Raw genomic sequence first — 17,587 nt, 5'->3', positions numbered from 1 at the left:
ACGAAGCTCCATGCTCGCAGTGCCGGGCCTTTCCCTATAGCCCAGAAGATCAACGACAACGCCTATGTTGTGAGCATCCCGCCAACTTGGGGGATTAGTTCAACGTTTAATGTCAGCAATCTATCTCGATACCTTCCTTCGCCACCCATTACTAAGCCTCACAGCCACTCGAGCCTTAGTAGTAAAGAAAGTGAGTGTCAACCAGCCCCTTCTCCGTTTCCCACCCTTGTACGGAAGACAAGATAGAAACGATATTGCAGGAGGTAATTCATGCTGAGGGGGAGCGGGTAGGTCGCACTTTCCTAGTCCATTGGCAGGGACGGACGACATCCGATGACACGTGGATCTCCGAGGACGATCTACGAAGACTCCGACCAGTCCTCATCCTGCCACTTGAGGACGTCATGGAGCTTCACTTGCCAAAGTCGAGTTCCTCCCACCTCGGGAGGATGATGGAGGACCATCCAGGAGACGCCACGACGGGATGACATCAGCCTCACCAAGCTGCTCGCGCCAATGCTCGCCAACCAGGCTTTAAGTACCCCGCGTAAGCATTCTATCTTTTATTTTTTTTTGTCCTTATTTCTTTTCGTTCTTGGATTTTATGGATTGGGCCGGTGTTTTGGACCCGTCCGCCTCATGTTTTCATTTTCCAATGTAACCGTTTACGAGAGGCCAAACCACGTCTTACGATGGTTCGTCCTCTCCACAATCCCACTTGGCATGTATCCTCATTATATAAGGGGATAGCATCCCAAGCGACGATTGAGTCATTTGTTGAAGAAGAATTTCCAACTGGTGTCTCCACCGTATCGTAGATAGGAATTAGTTCGTAGAGGGGAGTGCGATCCTCGCCCACGTCGAGATCACTCCGTGGATAGAGCCCGCGCCGTCACGTTGAGATCACTCCGTGATGACGTGTCCAATCGTTTCGTCGAGATTACTCTTGAACGCTAAAGGTTCAAGAAGGCGACAACTCTTGGAGCTGAAGACCCCTTTGTCGAGATTACTCCGAAGGTGTTGGAGACTCAAGAAGTACTGCCGACACCCAGGTCTGTTCAAGTTCGTCAAGAAAGTCCCTCAAGAACGTCCCAAGAAAGTCCTGAAAGCCAATCTCCTGGGAAGAATCTTGGCGGTTATTTCCAAGAACTCCGTTCTTGGAAGTTTCTTGGCACCGCCAGCCCACGTGCTCCATCGCCGCCATCCAGCACGCATCCGTTTGGGTTCACCCACGCGTCCCTGCCCCACGCGCGCGTGCTGTCTCGTCACCCGCACGCCACCGCGCGGCCTTCCCCACCGTCGAGCCACTCAGCTACCCGCTGACACCCTGCCGCGTGCTTCAGCCCTCCCTTCCGCGCGCCCCGCGTGGTCGCCCCACCGTCCGCCTCCGCCGGCCGTGCGCAGGACCCAGCCCGCGTGTCCCCCGGTCTACACCCGCGTGGCTGGTCGCCAGCCGGTGCCCCTAGGCGTGTCTCTGTCCACCCGAGCCCACGCACACCTTGGGGCGCCCTCCTCCCCCCTCCTCAGTCTGAGCGTGTCCGGTACGCACCCGCACGCGCGCGCGGAGGTCCCATGCTCGATCAGCCCTTTGAGCCGCCGCGCCTACGCCTTGCCACGCGCGTGCCATCCCGGCTCGCCCACGCGTCTCCGCCCGTTCATCCTCGAACTGTAGCCTCCCACCGCCTGGCGCCATCACGGGATTCCGACGACAGTCAAGATCCCCTATTTCCTTCCTCGTACGGTGGATGACTATTCAGGTACTTACTCGTATCCTCTCCGTTAATTCCAGTATCATTACTTTCTCCAGTCTCGTATCCCACTATCTCGTCCTCTGTCAACTTTCACCATCTTATTGATAGGTGATAAGCCGAAAATAGGGGTAAAAACTATGCAATTTTTGCCCTTGTTGTTGTGGATTTTGGCTTATGCAATAAAATTTATAAGAACTCCACTTAAGACGTATAGTGATAAGTACGAGTGTCGTCCAAGGGAAGCTAGTAAGGAATTCGATTTGGTGATTGTATTGGTCATTTCACTCTGATTAAACTGAATTTGATCTTCAATGAGGATCAAGTCACCCTAATTAGATGAGAATTTAGAAAGGGTGGTAGAAGAGTTGAGATGAATAGAAGAAATATGGAGCTCTAAATTGGCTTCTTTGATCCTAATAAAAGGATCCAAGAGGTCAATTAGAGAGGTTAAAAGGGAATTTTTAATTTGAGTTTGGTTTGTTTTTGCAACTTTGATAATTCAGCACTGAAATGGGGGTAATTTAATCTCCTAAGAATTAAAACTAATTTTTTTAGAGTTTTTCTTTGGAATGCAGTTGAATGCTTAGTTGAATCCCTCAAATTCTCCTCTCAATCCTAATCAGGGCTTGTACATGCCACTCAAACCAAGCGATTTAGAATTTCAGATCAAAACTAAGAAGAAGAAACAAGAAATTGAACTAATCTCATTCAAAATGCACAAATCCAAATACAATCAAGGAAAAAGTACCAGATAACTTGATCCAGGGTGGGACTCCTCTCTGTCTTGCAGCTGTTATAGAGAACCATCAAGAATGAGCTCTCCCTCTCGAAATTTAGCTTTTATACTTAGGTTATATGGTAAAAATCACCATTTTACCCCCGTTTAGTACTTAATATTTATCTATCAATGTAGGCTAGATCTGAATGATCCAACCATACAGATAGAAAGAGGGGATCAAGACGAACAAATCCATAAAAAAGTCATCTCAATCGGACTTCAGGATCAAAAGTTATTAATAAATCAATTTTAAAACAATTTAATCCATTGGATTTAAAATTGATTTATTTATTAGTTTCATTTTTAAACACGCAATGACGTGTCGCTCTCTCATTGGCTAGCGCATTTTGAATCCTCCTTTTTGCAGAAAAGTCCTTAAAAAGCCTGGAATTGCTTCTGGACGCCGCCCAAAAGTAATTGCGTATATGCCCCTGGCGCACTCTCTCTCCTCCGATTTCTCCTAAAACATTAAAAATATATATTAAAAATTGCAATAAAATCCTGTAAAATTTTAAATTGGATCTTTACGCCTGCAGTGGCGACCGAGAGCTGTTTTCAGGGTCTTTTGCAACGAAAGTTTGCAAAAAGGCCCTTGAAAGTTTGAACATAATAAAAATACTTCTTTTTCTATTATAAATATACTTTTTTTCCTTGAAATAAATACATTTCATCTTCAAATAAATCTCAGAAAAATCCTAAAAATTCGTAAAAAATTCTAGAAAATTCACTGATTCATTCCCATGCTGATAAATGTCGAAATAAAATACTAAATATGCCATTTTCATTCAAAAATAATTATTTCAAGCTTCAATAAATCCTTTAAAATTCATAGAATTAACAGAAAATTAGGAAAAAATCAGAAATCATTAGAAAACAATATTTTCATGTAAATATATGATAACAATCCCATTTTATGCTCTTTAAATGCATAAAATCATGCTAATAACATGAAATAAAGACAAAAATTAGGGTGTTATCAATAGGATAGCCACTTCGTTGAATGATAGGACTCTTCTTGTGGTTGAAGGTTGACCGTTGATTCTTAGGCGCCGAGCTCTTTTTGGCCATAAAATGCCCCTCATTCCGTAGACGTCTTAATTGGTCATAGGGGTCATTGGGAGTCTAATTTGGATCAATATTTCGTTCATTGATCGATGTTGATTTCCCTCCCTACCCGTGGACGTCTGTTTATTGCTCATTAACGGGGTTTTCCTGCTCAATATCACTCATTCATATTAATTGCAAATACATCATCGTCATCCCTGTGACGTAATACGAGCCGCCCGATCCCGGCACACTATCGTATTACATCATATTGGTATCAGAGCCAGTCGTGTTAGCTCTCGCTTAACACGGTCGATAGCATATCACTAGAAAATTTTATTGAATTGTGCGCATCATATTTTGAAATTCATTCGCATTATACACGTCATTTCATCGCATCCATCACGTGCATACCCATAGACATTTAGGTTGTGAATGGTTGACCATAGAATGGTTCGTACGCGAGCCCAGTGTCGGGATACCGACATAGTTGAACGAGACGAAGATCGTGACCATGATCTCGTCATAGGGGATCTTCTTCCTGAAGACCCATTAGGCGAACGGTTCCCGTTAGACCATCTGGAGAACGAGGAGGTAGTTCTACCTCCTCCGCCACTACCTAGGGAACCCGCTCCTCGGGTTTCGATGCCTCGCGACAAAACGGCTCCACCAGCACATCGAGGTTCCAAAGACCGGCGATCGGACACCGCGGCACCTACACGTAGGGCCTTGGTGAATGAGCCTTATGATGACCCCTCAGCCAGCAAGATACCCCAACGCCCCGGCAAGGCTCCGATGCTGGATCTTCCCACTCCGACACGCCGACCACGGGATCCTGAGATGCCTCCACCTCACTACCACCAACAAGAAGACTGGGAGCACGACTACGGAGAACGACGAAGAACTCTTCCCCCCCGGGAGGAGTATCCCGCACCTCGTTACTACGATGACCGTTCCTATCCACCGGATAGGAACTACTACCCACCCGAGAACAGGAGTTCTCAACTTCTCGACCGTCATGAGCATCACCATGATGCATCATTCATTCATATTAATTGCAAATACATCATCGTCACCCCTGTGACGTGATACGAGCCGCCTGATCCCAGCACGCTATCGTATTACATCAAGGGGTCCCCATGATGCTCAGCCGCCGAAGCCCCATGGTAGGTGCCGCGGTGGCGGAATGCCGGTCTTCGGAAACTCGTGGTGCTGGCGGCACCATTTTGTTGCGTGGTATCGAAACCCGAGGAGTGGGTTCCCTAGGTGGCGGCGGAGGAGGTAGAACTACCTCCTCGTTCTCCGGATGATCTAAGGGGAACCGCTCGCCTAATGGATCTTCGGGAAAAAGATCCCCTATGACGAGATCATGCTCATGATCTTCGTCGCATTCAACTAGGTCGGTATCCCGACACTGGGCTCGCGTACGAACCATTCTATGGTCAACCATCCACAACCTAAATGTCTACGGGTATGCACGTGATGGATGCGATGATATGACGTGTGCAATGTAAATGAATTTCAAAATATGACGTGCGTGATAGAAAAGAAATTCGAACAATAGACTACCGGCCGTGTTAAGCAAGAGCTAACACGACCGGCTCTGATACCATTATGATGTAATACGATGAGCATGCCGGGATCGAACGGCTCGTATTACGTCACAGGATGAAGAGAATTGATTCGTAGGTATTTATGAAATGAATGCCGCAAGTAAGAAATCCCGTTAATGAGCAATAATCGGTGACTACGAATAGGGGACAAGGCCAACACCAATCAATAACGAGATATTGATCCTAATCAGACTCCCAATGACCCTTAGGATCAACTAAGATGCCTAAGGAATGAGGGGCATTTGACGGCCCAAAGGAGTTCGACGCCTAGATCAGCAATTAACCCTCTACCACAAGAAAGTTCCTACCCCTCGACGAAGGTGGCTATCCTATCAATAAGATAGTGAAAATTGGCAGAGGACAAGATAGCGGAAGACGAGACGGCAGAAAGTAATAATACTGGTACTAATGGAAGGAAGATGAGAGGGTACCTGGTTTGTCGATAGTCCACGGCGCGGTCAAACATGTAAAATCTCTAGAGATGGTGTGGATCGTCGGTAGGCCGCAGATAGGGGGCGCACAGACGACGACGGTGGAGATGCACACGACACCGGTTCGGCGTAGGATCTGGCACAAGTGGGCACCGAGCGTAGGCTGGTGTTGGTAGGCGACCACGGGCGTAGGGCACACGGGGTGCACTAGGGCGTGTGCAGGCGCGCGCCAACGGGCGCACACGGGTGTACGCAGACGGACGGGCGCAGGCGCTTGCAGGCGAGGGCGCGCGAGGCACACGTAGGTGGGCGCACGCGGGGGTGCACACATTGAGGGCGGCACGGCACACGCGGGCCGGTAGCCCGCGAAAGCAGGCGCGCGAAGGGGCTGCATCAGCGCGCACCGGCGGGCGCGCGCGGAGGGCGCACTGGAGAGCGCATGCGAGACCGCACGCGGGCTGATGCACGCAGGGAGCGCGCAAGGGGAAGCTGGGCGGGCGCTGGGCGCAGAAGATTGTGTTCAGCAGAGATGTATTTTTTATGAAAGTTCAGGTGGATTCAATGTCCACGAGAGGATTTGGGTGGAGGTGGAGAATGTCAAAATTCTACCTAATTAAGTTGATGGTGGAGGATTGACTAATGAGGCCATTGAGAATTCTGAAAGCATTGCTATTCGGCGGGGGAGGCGGTAGATGAGGCTGCATGCACGTCTTGGTGTTTATGTGACTGTTGCTTTGTTTGTATGATATGGAGAACCTACATCTTTCAAGAAGGCACTGAATTACCCCTGAGAAAGATAGATGGCTGCAGGCGATGTCTGAGGAACGCACATCTTTTGACATGAACCAAACATCGGAGTTGGTGGAGCTTCTGGTAGGAAATCAAGCTATCAGACGCAAGTGGGTGTTAAAGAAGAAGGCGCCACTTCCCGATGTAGAGCAGCCATCATAAAAAGCACAGCTAGTCAAAAAGGGCTTTGCTCAAAAGCAAGGAGTTGATTATAATGAGGTCTTCTCACCTATTGTGAAACACACATCTATTCTCATGGTGTTAGCAATTGTTACGCATGAGAACATGGACTAGAGCAGCTGGACATGAAGATGACATTCCTTGCACGGTGATTTGGAAGAAGTGATCTCCATGCAGCTACCTGAAGGTTTCATTGTACCGAGGGCAGAGAACCTTATTTGCAGGTTGAGGAAATCCTTATATGGGCTGAAGTAGTCTCCAAGGCAGTGGTACGAGAAGTTTGACTCATACATAGTGCGTATCGGCTATTTTAGGTGAGAATTTGATTGTTGCGTTTAGATGAGGATGTGTGATCACGGTTCTCCTATATATTTGATGCTCTAATTGGATGATCTGTTTATTGCTTCGAAGAATTTACAGGAGATTGCACGTTTGAAGGCTTTGCTGAGCACAGAATTTGAAATGAAGGATCTTGGTGCTACGAAGAAAATCCATGGAATGGAGATTCATAGAGATCATGTGAATAGTCGTCTATGGTTGACTTAGAGCACCTGTCTTGAGAAGACTGTTGATATGTTCGGCATGATGAATGCCAATGTAGTGAACACTCCTTTGGCTAACCATTTCAAGTTGTCCGTTGCTTAGAGACCTGAAGGTGTTGAAGACATTTCTGAAATGAAGTCTATTTCCTATGTCAGTGCCATTGGTTCTCTCGTATATGGTATGGTCTGTACAAGGCCGGATATAGCTCATGCACTTGAACTGTGAGCAGGTTTGTGAGCGATCCATGGAAGGAGCATTGGAGCACGGTGAAATGGATTCTTGGATATTTTACAAGCACAACTGATATGGGCTCTTTGACAAAGGAAGTTCACTTTCAGTACGTGGTTATGTTGATGCTGACTTTTCAAGTGACATTGACAATCGAAGATCCACGATTGGTTATGTGTTTACGGTGGCCGATGGACCTGTGAGCTGGAAGTCAACACTTAAGTCGACTGTTGCATTGTCTATAGTAGTAGCGAGGTACATGGCGGCAACTAAAGCTTCTAAGGAGGCCTTGCGGTTGAAAGGTTTGTTCAAAGAACTCGACATTTCTCAAGGTGGAGTTCCTCTGTTATGGAACAGTTAGAGCGCCATTCGATTGACAAAAAAACAGTTTTATCATGCACGGTCAAAGCACATTGATGTGCGGTATCACAAGATCCAGGAGCTGTGGAATTCTTAGGAGATTATTCTTCAGAATGTGCACACGGAGGAGAATGCCCTGGATATGTTGACAAAGGTTGTCACGACCTAGAAGTTCAAATATTATTTGAACTTGGTGCATGTTGCAAGTACGTTGATGGAGGTGGAGCACGTGCAGCGTAGTAAAGCGGCAAGAACACCTAGCGCAACTAGGGTGTCTGCAAAGGTGGAATTTGTGGGGAATTTTTCAGCCCCCCGCCCAACCACGGCAATGCAGGAGAGGGGGGACTTGACTGGTCTAACCTCCTTTGAGAGAGGGACCGCCGGAATTGAGGCACCCCCTAACCTCTTGTCCATTGTGAGGAAATGGCCCATTTAGGGACCCATTTCTCCCTTATTTAAAGTGGTGTTCATACCCCTTGAGTCATTATCTAATTTGCAACCGTCAAGCTGTTTTGTTCATTCTTTTTGTCTCTTCTTCTCTTCCCCTCTCTCTCTCCCATGGTTTGTCTTCATCAGTCCTTGGTGGTTACTCCCTTGACTTGGGAGTTGAAGAAGTTGCTCTACTGCGCCACACGAGAAGCCAGTGCCCTGCACGGAGAGCCTTGGGCGTTGATGTCACGCAGGTCGCGTAAGAGGTTCTTATTATATGTCTCTACACATCTACATTTATCTTGTCCGAGTGGATTCTGCATTTCCACCATAGCATCTTGGGTTTGGATTTACTCCATTTGGGTCGGTGTTTTCTTCAACGATATTCAACAGTTCTCAAACTCTTTGTGGGGTTGGGGACATTCCAACCTTCGCCAGATGACTGCACCTTTTTTAGGGCCTGTGGAAATCTGATATGTAGGTATTTATCAGGGGGATGAGAAGCGAAAGAAATGGATATTAGGGATGCATCCTCGAGAAAGTCCATGTGGTTTAGTTCCCTATCCACCGGTAGACAAAACGGAGTAAAATGCCAAAGGAGTTCAACGAAGCAAAGAATTAAAGGCCTTTATTACCCCAGCATTGCACTACCATCTTTCATCCACCTAGGGTTCACGAGGGCAGGAGGGTGAAGCTATGGAGCATTAGTTGATGGACCGGCAAACGGTCTCTGTCTCACATGGCTTACTGGAGAATGCTTGACATGTTGCCCTCATCTGCAACGTTGACGTGCCCGTTGTACTCTTCTTTGCTGATGGCAAGCTTTACTCCCGTTCCAGTCATTAATGGATGAGAAGTTTTGTTATGGAACATTAGTTGATGGACCGGCAAACGGTCTCCTTCTCAAATGGTTTACTGGAGAAGGCTTGCCCATGTTGCCCTCATCTGCGACGTTGAGGTGCCCGTTGTACTCTTCTAGGTACATCCTAACTGTTCAACGTTAGTTTCAGTTTCTCCCTGTTGTAACTCGTTGAAGAGAAACAACGACCCAAGACGTTACGGTGAAATGCGGAATCAACTCGGACGTGATAACTGTGTCGGCGTATAGAGACAGGAAACAAGAACCTCTTTACGTCACCGGCGTGACGTCAACGTGCAAGGCTCTTGGTGCAGGGCAACGACTTCTCGTATGGTGCTGCGGAGCAACTCCTCAAACTCCCAAGACAAGGGAGCGGCCACCAAGGAGTGATGAAGACAAACCAAAGGAGAGAGAGAGAGGAGAAGAGAGGAAGAGACAAGAAGAATGAACTGAAAACTCATATGCCTTGCATTTCAGAATAGATTTGCCCTCTATATATAGAGGGCCAATTACAGTTTCAGGGAATTTGAAAGGTCTGGAATATGAAAAGCCAAGAGCCTTTTCATATTCTCCAAAGAAGCCTCTTCATATTCCCACAAAGAGACAAGAGGAGGGGGGTTAAAACTTTTCAACTCCCCCTTCCTTTATTGGGGTTTGACTAGTCAAGCCCTCCCCCTTCACATTCCCGTAATGGGGGGGCTGACACACCCCAACACTCCCCGTGCATAGTGAGTCTTCTTCTCCCATGCATTATTCCATTGCCCAGCTCTTCCCATATTTCTTTCTTATATTAAACAAATTGAAAAGTTTTTTAAATCGTTGTTTTTGGCGGCAAGTTTGCGCAGACCTTGTTGAATTCCACCCCGTCGAACCAAGTACATTTCTTGTAGGGTGCAAAAATACCTGCAACTTCAGCAATAAAACAAGTCCGACTCGTGGACTTCCCCCCTAGATTGTGAAAGATGGAGAACAGTTAAGACAACCGACTCAGGAAAACTATGTCGGTAAAAAGATCGGTAAACAAGTCGGTAAGATAAGTGGGTGAATCCCCAACCGACATCTGTAAGTCGATCTTCAGGTCACTTATTTAGTCGGTGATTCAAAGCAAGTTTTCTCCTTCGCCATTGATTCTTTGCGACTGTTTCTGTTCCTGCCTTTGCTTTGATGTTATACCAACTAAAATGCAAGGTCTTCATCGCCGGCGGCACGGATACAAGCCGTTTCTGATGATCGATAGCTCATCTTGGGCAAAATATTTTTAGTTGTCAAGAAAACTGGAACAACTTGTCTGCGTCTTCTTCGGACTGCATTACCTCTGACGAGTATTATAGATTACCACCTGGGCTTCATATATAGGTTTTTTAAAGCATTCATGGACATCTCAGGGGTCTTACGTGTTCTTCGCACGAGTACTGCTGCATGTTGTAGAATCGTCATGCCCGTGTCGAAGGCGCACGGATGCTTTCTGCTTTGCCCGTTTACTCTGCATTTTTGTGTGCTCTAACTAAGGATATGTTATTTCACCTGGCATTTCCAACTTTGGTGGAGATAGGGATGGCGTACTTATACTTGCGAAGGCGGCTGTGATGATGAGAATCGCACGTAATTGATCACGAAGGACTTAGAAAACGGATACCCGGGAACGGGTCACGCTTGCAAAGTCATAAACCCGCTATTATTCATCATATTTTCCGTCGAAGCAAGTTTGGCTGAGAACAAAAGTCTGCGCCATCATAAGCGATGAAGCAGATGGTTGTCCGTTCTCTCTATCCCAGCTTCTAATATCAAATGCAATCCAGTTCAGAACGAGCTGAAGGTTTTCTAGAACGAGGTGAAGAGATGGCGACAGCTGGCCAGGGAAACACTAGGAGAACTGACAGACAGACGCGCCTCCTGCTTGGAAAATCTTCCACATTTATTGGGCCCATATTTCTTGCAGACTGCCGTATCACCTTGCTCGATAAGCGGTCCATTTCCTCCCACCCATCTCTCCGTATTTTTCCGCCGCTCTGTAAGACTTCTTGTCCTTATCTTCTTGGCCTTAGTATCTCTTTGTGATGTCTTCAGTGGACGCTCTTTACTCTGGTCTTGTAAGATACTCCTCTAGTTGATTTTTTTAACAGAAATAAAATTAATTTCTATTTTCGAACATCTTTTGCCCTGACTTTAGTGGCTCCTTGGCAACTTCGCTATCTCACATTATGTAATGCGACACCTGTTTTATAGTCCTCTAGGTAGGTTGAAATTTTCTCTTTCATGCTTGTAACAAATAAATGTTTTCAAAAAACAGAGGTGCTACGGCTTGACGATTCACTAGTATTGATGAAAATGATGAATCTCTGTCAGCAGTCAGTTGATCTATTTGCCGTAGGAAAGATCTGTCATTTGCTAAGAATTCAATGACTTATGTAATTAGTCATGCAACCCATTTTTGGGATTTGAAATATCTGTCATTTATTATGGCGAAACATGAATAAGGAAATGATTGAATTGGATCTTCGAATTTAGCTTTAAAACATGTTGGTGGATTTCCGTTTCGTGCTTCTGTTTTAGATTTTTATCTGACGTCAGCCGTTCTTTATTCACTAAATTTATATTATTGAATTTTTCGATAAGAATTCAATGAAAATTTTGTAAAGCTCGAAAAGTTAAAGAAACTCGAACCAAAACTTGATCGAAATTCGCCCCGTGATTGGACGAAGAAAGATTAACAGTTGATGGATGGAATGCTAAAAAAATGAAAGGGCGTTCTTTCTTGAATCAGCTCTACTTATCAGAACTTGGTAACATCGCTTCGTTAGTACTATTATTAGTACACTGCCAATTCAAATTTTGAGGTAAAATAAATTGCAGTGAGTCCTATAAAATCACAAAGTTCTTGCACAAAGGGGCAATATAAGTATTAAATAATGTGATAAAAACCGTAGTGCTAATAGTCAGAAAAAAGTTGATATCATTTGAAATACATTTGACATCAGATAATTCAGACACATATTCTGAAAACGTAGATTGACATCATGGAGTCGTGCAGTTTTTACCAAACCTTTTACGTGACGGTAAGGCGAAATATTTGGAAGTGATTTATTGGATTCGTTTTCAAATTGATTTAGAGAAGCAATGCAAGTCTCTGGCATCCAACGAGATGACTCCCTCAGCCTGGCATGAATCATGATTCGTGTATCCAGTATCTTTATCTTGATACAATTAAATGTCTTTGCTTTAGCTCTTTAACAGTGGCATTGTAACTGACAGCCGCTCATCTTCCCGAATTACCCCGTCTCCAATGTAAAATTTGGATGAGGTTAGAATGCAACACGCCGCCAAGCAGCTTAAAAGATTATGACAGCCAACGGAGTGGGAAGAAGCAAACGCGGAAATTTGACAGACGGGCAGAGAGACGTGCGTCCTGCGTGCAAAGCCTTCCGTATACTTGGGTAACATGATTCTGGGAATGTATGCCATTTTGCTTGATGAAACAGGAAGTTCATCTCTCTCCCACTGTCTACGTTTCTCCGCTGATACTCAAGGTTCGTTGTCTTCAACTTTTGAAATTCATCACTAAAATAATTCCTTGTTTGGACGTCCATTACTCTGATCATTCAACATATTTTTTTTTTGGTTTTCTTGTTAATATTGACGAAGAAAAATCTGTTATCAATTTTTTCCTGCTTGGCTTCTTAAAGTCCATACCGTGTCAACTCCATCTACTCACGTATCCGACGAGATGCTTTTTTCCTTGCCCTTTAGTTTTGGGCAAATGTCCCCGTACTCGCTTGTTACGTGGCCTTAGATTTGGGTTCCTGAAAGTATTGTTTCAATCAAAGTTTCGGCTTTATTTATCCTACAGTCACCGATCTATTTTATCTCGCTTATAATATCTTTGCAATCTCTTGATGGGTAGAGATCAAACTGATGCATGTCATGCAGTGATTGATTCATAATGTCTTTAGAGTATGAAGGGCATAAAAAAAGTAACATGATTGCGAACTGACGGAAGAAAAGGACTCCGTAAGAAATCACTATTTATCAACTTAACTTAAACAGAAAGTTCGTTGCGCAAAGTATACCATGTTCGTTGCGCAAAGTCCATCACTGTGAAACTAGCTATTGAGAAAATAATTGTTTTCCAATTTAAGTTGTATTTTGGTTTAACATAAATTACACTATAATCCGTTAAGTTTATAAACAAAACACTGAGAACCTTTCCTCAGTCTCAGCCCGAAGCAGGAATTTAGTAGAGTCTTCGATGCAGAAAGTACCAAATGTACCCCTTCTGGCTCTTACGTTCGGAACAATTTTTTCCATTAAATTCTGATTCTTTCATCATCGCTATGATTGTTTACAAAAAGCCCCAGCTCTCCCTATGAACTTGTAAGTTAACACAAAGATTGAATTCCCCTCGACAGAATACTGTTGGTAAATTTTTGGTGAATATTTGGTAAATCTTATGTCGTGGAGCGTAAATTTCACAGTTAGGTAATTTTTTTATTTCAGAATACTTCTTGCATTCTTGAGTCCTGAGAAAATATTGTGTATCTAAGTTGAAACGGCGTTGCGTGAGTCATCACAGAAATTTGGCATGATTATTTCATCCCCTTGAACAGGTTCTATAGAGTGCGAAACTAAACAACGCTGGAGAACAGAAAATAAATTAAATAATCTGGAGGGCACAACTTTTAATCATCGTAAAAATTTCAACTCCGGCTATTAGCATTGACTCATCGACAGGTGTGCCTGCAGGTGTGACTGAGCTCAGAAATTTGAAGGCGGTTTCTCGAGAGTTGCGGAGGCCAAAGCCCATAAAGAGTCAGTTTCTTACTCTCTGTATTTCTTCCTAGCCCTCTGGTTAGTTCATCTGATAGTTTAACCTTATTACAAAGAGACTTTGGTGGCAGCTTGCTTTTGAACGAACAATTTAGCAGAATCATGACAAATCTTTTACCTTCAACTCTAGCTTCCCGTTTACATTTAATACATTGAGCTATTCGTGGAGACTTTTTGAATACGTCGGAGACAGTCAAGTGGTCTCGCATAGCTAAAATATATGGTCATTTAACTTTTAAAGTACGATGCTCCCGACCTAATTTGAACAGTACATCTAATTATTACTGAGTCTTCACGGTTTACTTGCAGCGGTCAGCTCTACTGTCGCCCCAAATATGTCGAATATCTTAGAATAAATGTGATGTTGAATATCAAGCTGCTGTTTTAGGCTAAACTACAAAATATATCTCTAACCAGTACACTAACCGTTTCACAGACTGATTTTTCTATCCTGCACTGAGCGTCATTTAAAATATGTCGCTCAAAATTGGATGGAATAGAAAACACAGTAGCCCTGAAACGGGGTACAGAAACTCTGAGAACAAAACAGTAAACTTATTTTTATAACTGGTTCGGCGGAGCGGTTAAAAAATCATCTCGTTATTTTATCTTTTCCTTTAGTGTGTTGTGCTCTCTCGTATTCTTAGGATCTTATCGTGAAATATGAAGAGACCTATTTGGCAAAAATATGTTGTAACACCTATAGGAGATTATAGTCATTTTCATACTCCGTTCTGACTACACCGTTTCGGTCTTTGACGAAAGTAGCTATAATGAATTCCGTCGACTTTTTGGACGAATCTGGTATGAATGTCTTTGCTCCGCCATGCTTAAGTAGGTCATGTTTTCTGTTCCTCAGCGTTTTCAAACGCCTGTTCTGCATGAATTTATTTCTTATAGAATTTTTTCCTTCTTATTGAGTGATGAGAACCTAACTGGCTTACATTGGGCTGACTTGTATTAGATAAATTTTGACGCTTCGTATTCATCCGATAAGTGGGATGGGTAACGTGCTGTTTGGAGCATTAAAATGAGAAAATGACGAATATAAAATGCTCTTTCATCGACGGATGATTGAAAATCGAATGTGTATATTTACATAAATGGAACTCTAGGCTGACCTTTGGAAGCCCATATGTAAAATTGAAGGATCTGTCTATCTATCGTACATTTAATTGAACATAACCGATAGTAATATAACTGATAAAACAAATAAACAGGGAATGCTGACGTAATTCTGGGACCATTTTAATATTTCTTAAAAAATATAGATAATAGTGATCTGTTTCTCTTCAAGACATTGTGTTTTTTGGCGTATGACGACCTCCGTAAAATCAACTAAACATTGAGAGTTCATGATGAATGACAGAAGAAACAATAGTAAGAAACATGGCGGATGAGATCTTCTTGGGGATTATTGAATGAGGCTCTTTTTGCCATTCAAATGACTTCAAGAACTTTATTACAAACTTTCATTTCAAATATTGCATATAATATAATATAGTACTGTTATGTCTAGTAACTACGAAATGAAATTTAGGATAAATCCACTGTAGTGGAAAGAGATAAATATCTGAATAATGTCGGTTTCAAGCTCTGTTATATAATGTGTAAAATTCAATGTAACAGCACGAAATATATGCTAAGGTTGTAATTTTATGTGAATTAATAGGGCGGGTTTGAAAGTCAGAACAAAATATTACTCGACTTTACAATATCCTTTGACTTTACAGTACCTGGTGATAGTAATTAGATATTCAGTCATCTGTCGTTACTTACACTTTAGAAACTACATAATTAAACATTTTATTTAGATTGCATGCAAACAATCTGTCATCGCTTGTGTTTGATATTCAGAAGTAATTCATACTTTAGATCATTATAAAATATTTGTATTTGACTTTTTGATAACATTGGTATACACTTGATGGGTCCCTTCACCGGGTTAACAGTCACAGTGATGTAAAGGGATGTTATTGAAAATGTGGGAAATATCAAAAAATGACACTGTAAAACTGATTGTGTGACAAGCCAAATGTAGAGAATCACCCATTTGCTGATTGAGGTGTGAGAAATGGAGAAGATCAATAGATGTAAAAGATAGAAGAAGAAGGTAGCAGAGGAGTGAGAAGTAAGAGGAGAAGAAGAACGGAACGAAATGTATATTCGTCAAAATTGCTCAATAAAACAAGTTCAATTTATCACGTTTTTTTGGGATTCTGTAGGTACGGATCTAACTAGCCGTTGTAACGGCTAGTTAGAATGGTATCGTGGCGGTTCATCATGTCCGTTGTAGCTATCCATTCCCAACATGTTGACTCCTGAGTCTTCTATACCCCTCGTCCAGCTCAGCGGCCGCCGCAAGACGTTGAGCTTGGCTGTGAGGAGAGAGAATCGAGCTTGTGGGAGAGGTTTGGTGAGAGCGTCGGCGAGCTGTCCATTGCTGGAAACGAATTGAATATGAATGGATTTGGCAGCGACTTGTTAATGGACAAAGTGGAAATCAATCTCGGTGTGATTAGCGGCTAAATATGTAGCACCAAGGTTGTCACACCAGCGAGTTGGAGCAGATAGTGGTGGGATGTTCAGTTTACGAAGGATAGACTGAATCCAGATAGCTTCGGCAGAAGCATTAACACACTATTAAGATCTACATTTTTAATTACACATAAATCCTGTATTTATGGAAGAAGAAGAACATAATTATGGAAAAATGTTGAAATATAAAAGAATCAAGACACTAAGAGAGAAACATAGATTAGCTATGGCATTCATTTTTATATTTATATTATTTGGTTTAGTTGTTTACAATTAATATCAAATAATAGCTGTTGCATGAAAACTATATATATTTATAAAAGTAATGCTAAACTGAATCATGTGATTAAAATTAAATACATATGCTGACGCTAAGTGGAATTTAAATTCATGATATGTATATGTTGTCATGTGGGATGATTAATTAACCATGACTAAGATATTTTGGTTATGATTTCTTCATAATTGGTAATTCAAGCTTATCATGAAAAAATAAATTCATGTGTCTTAATCTCACTTTGGTTTGCCTTATATTCAACTAGTCATCTTTATGAATGCATAGAAACATGTTGTTTTCATTTATTAAAAGAAACAAGTTCAAGCATTGATACTATGATGAATTATAACAGAACTGAATGATGAATTATACTATAACGATTATGTTTTCAATTTCAAAGAGTGAACCATAAGGCATTTGAGAGAAATGTATATTTTCATTAGTTTGATTAAAAATCCAAAATAGATATTTTAACCTCTACGAAATGAATTTCGACTTGGTTCAATTCATGATCAAGAATGGTAATATATGTAAACCATCTTGTGATTTCAAATAATAAATATAAAATTTTAATTTTGATTAGAATGGGTAAATTCAGTTCAGAAAATATCAAGAAATCAAATATGAAAAATTTATGGATTATAATGCATGGATTCAATCCATATTATCTTCATTATAATTTTTATATTTGAATTTAACCATACTTCCATGGGAAAGTTAAATTTCAGACACTAACTTTTTAAATAGTTATATCAATAACAATTTATAAATATAAATTTCCAAATTTTTAAATAGATATTAATTTGGTGTAAGAAAATATAACGGAGATCAAAAGAGAAGATTAGAAAGAGAGAAAACAAGAAAACAAGAGAGAATATAAGCAGTGAAGAAGAGATCGAGTGAAAGAAAATAGAGGACATAGATTATATATTTGTTCAGTAAC

General features: G+C 42.4%; 1 long non-coding RNA gene across 1 annotated transcript; it reads left to right on the top strand.

Annotated features, from left to right (window-relative positions):
- The first annotated feature begins 10,567 nt into the window (after positions 1-10,567).
- Positions 10,568-14,001, top strand: LOC144705874 (uncharacterized). The gene is made up of 3 exons (XR_013582127.1): positions 10,568-11,016; positions 12,258-12,532; positions 13,746-14,001. It is a non-coding gene; the product is annotated as an uncharacterized LOC144705874 (long non-coding RNA).
- The last annotated feature ends 3,586 nt before the right edge of the window (positions 14,002-17,587 follow it).

The sequence above is a fragment of the Wolffia australiana genome, chromosome 7 (genome assembly GCF_029677425.1).
Source record: "Wolffia australiana isolate 7733 chromosome 7, ASM2967742v1".
Classification (NCBI taxonomy): domain Eukaryota; kingdom Viridiplantae; phylum Streptophyta; class Magnoliopsida; order Alismatales; family Araceae; genus Wolffia; species Wolffia australiana.
The sequence above is the reverse complement of the archived record's forward strand: the minus strand, read 5'-3'. Positions and strand labels throughout refer to the sequence as shown.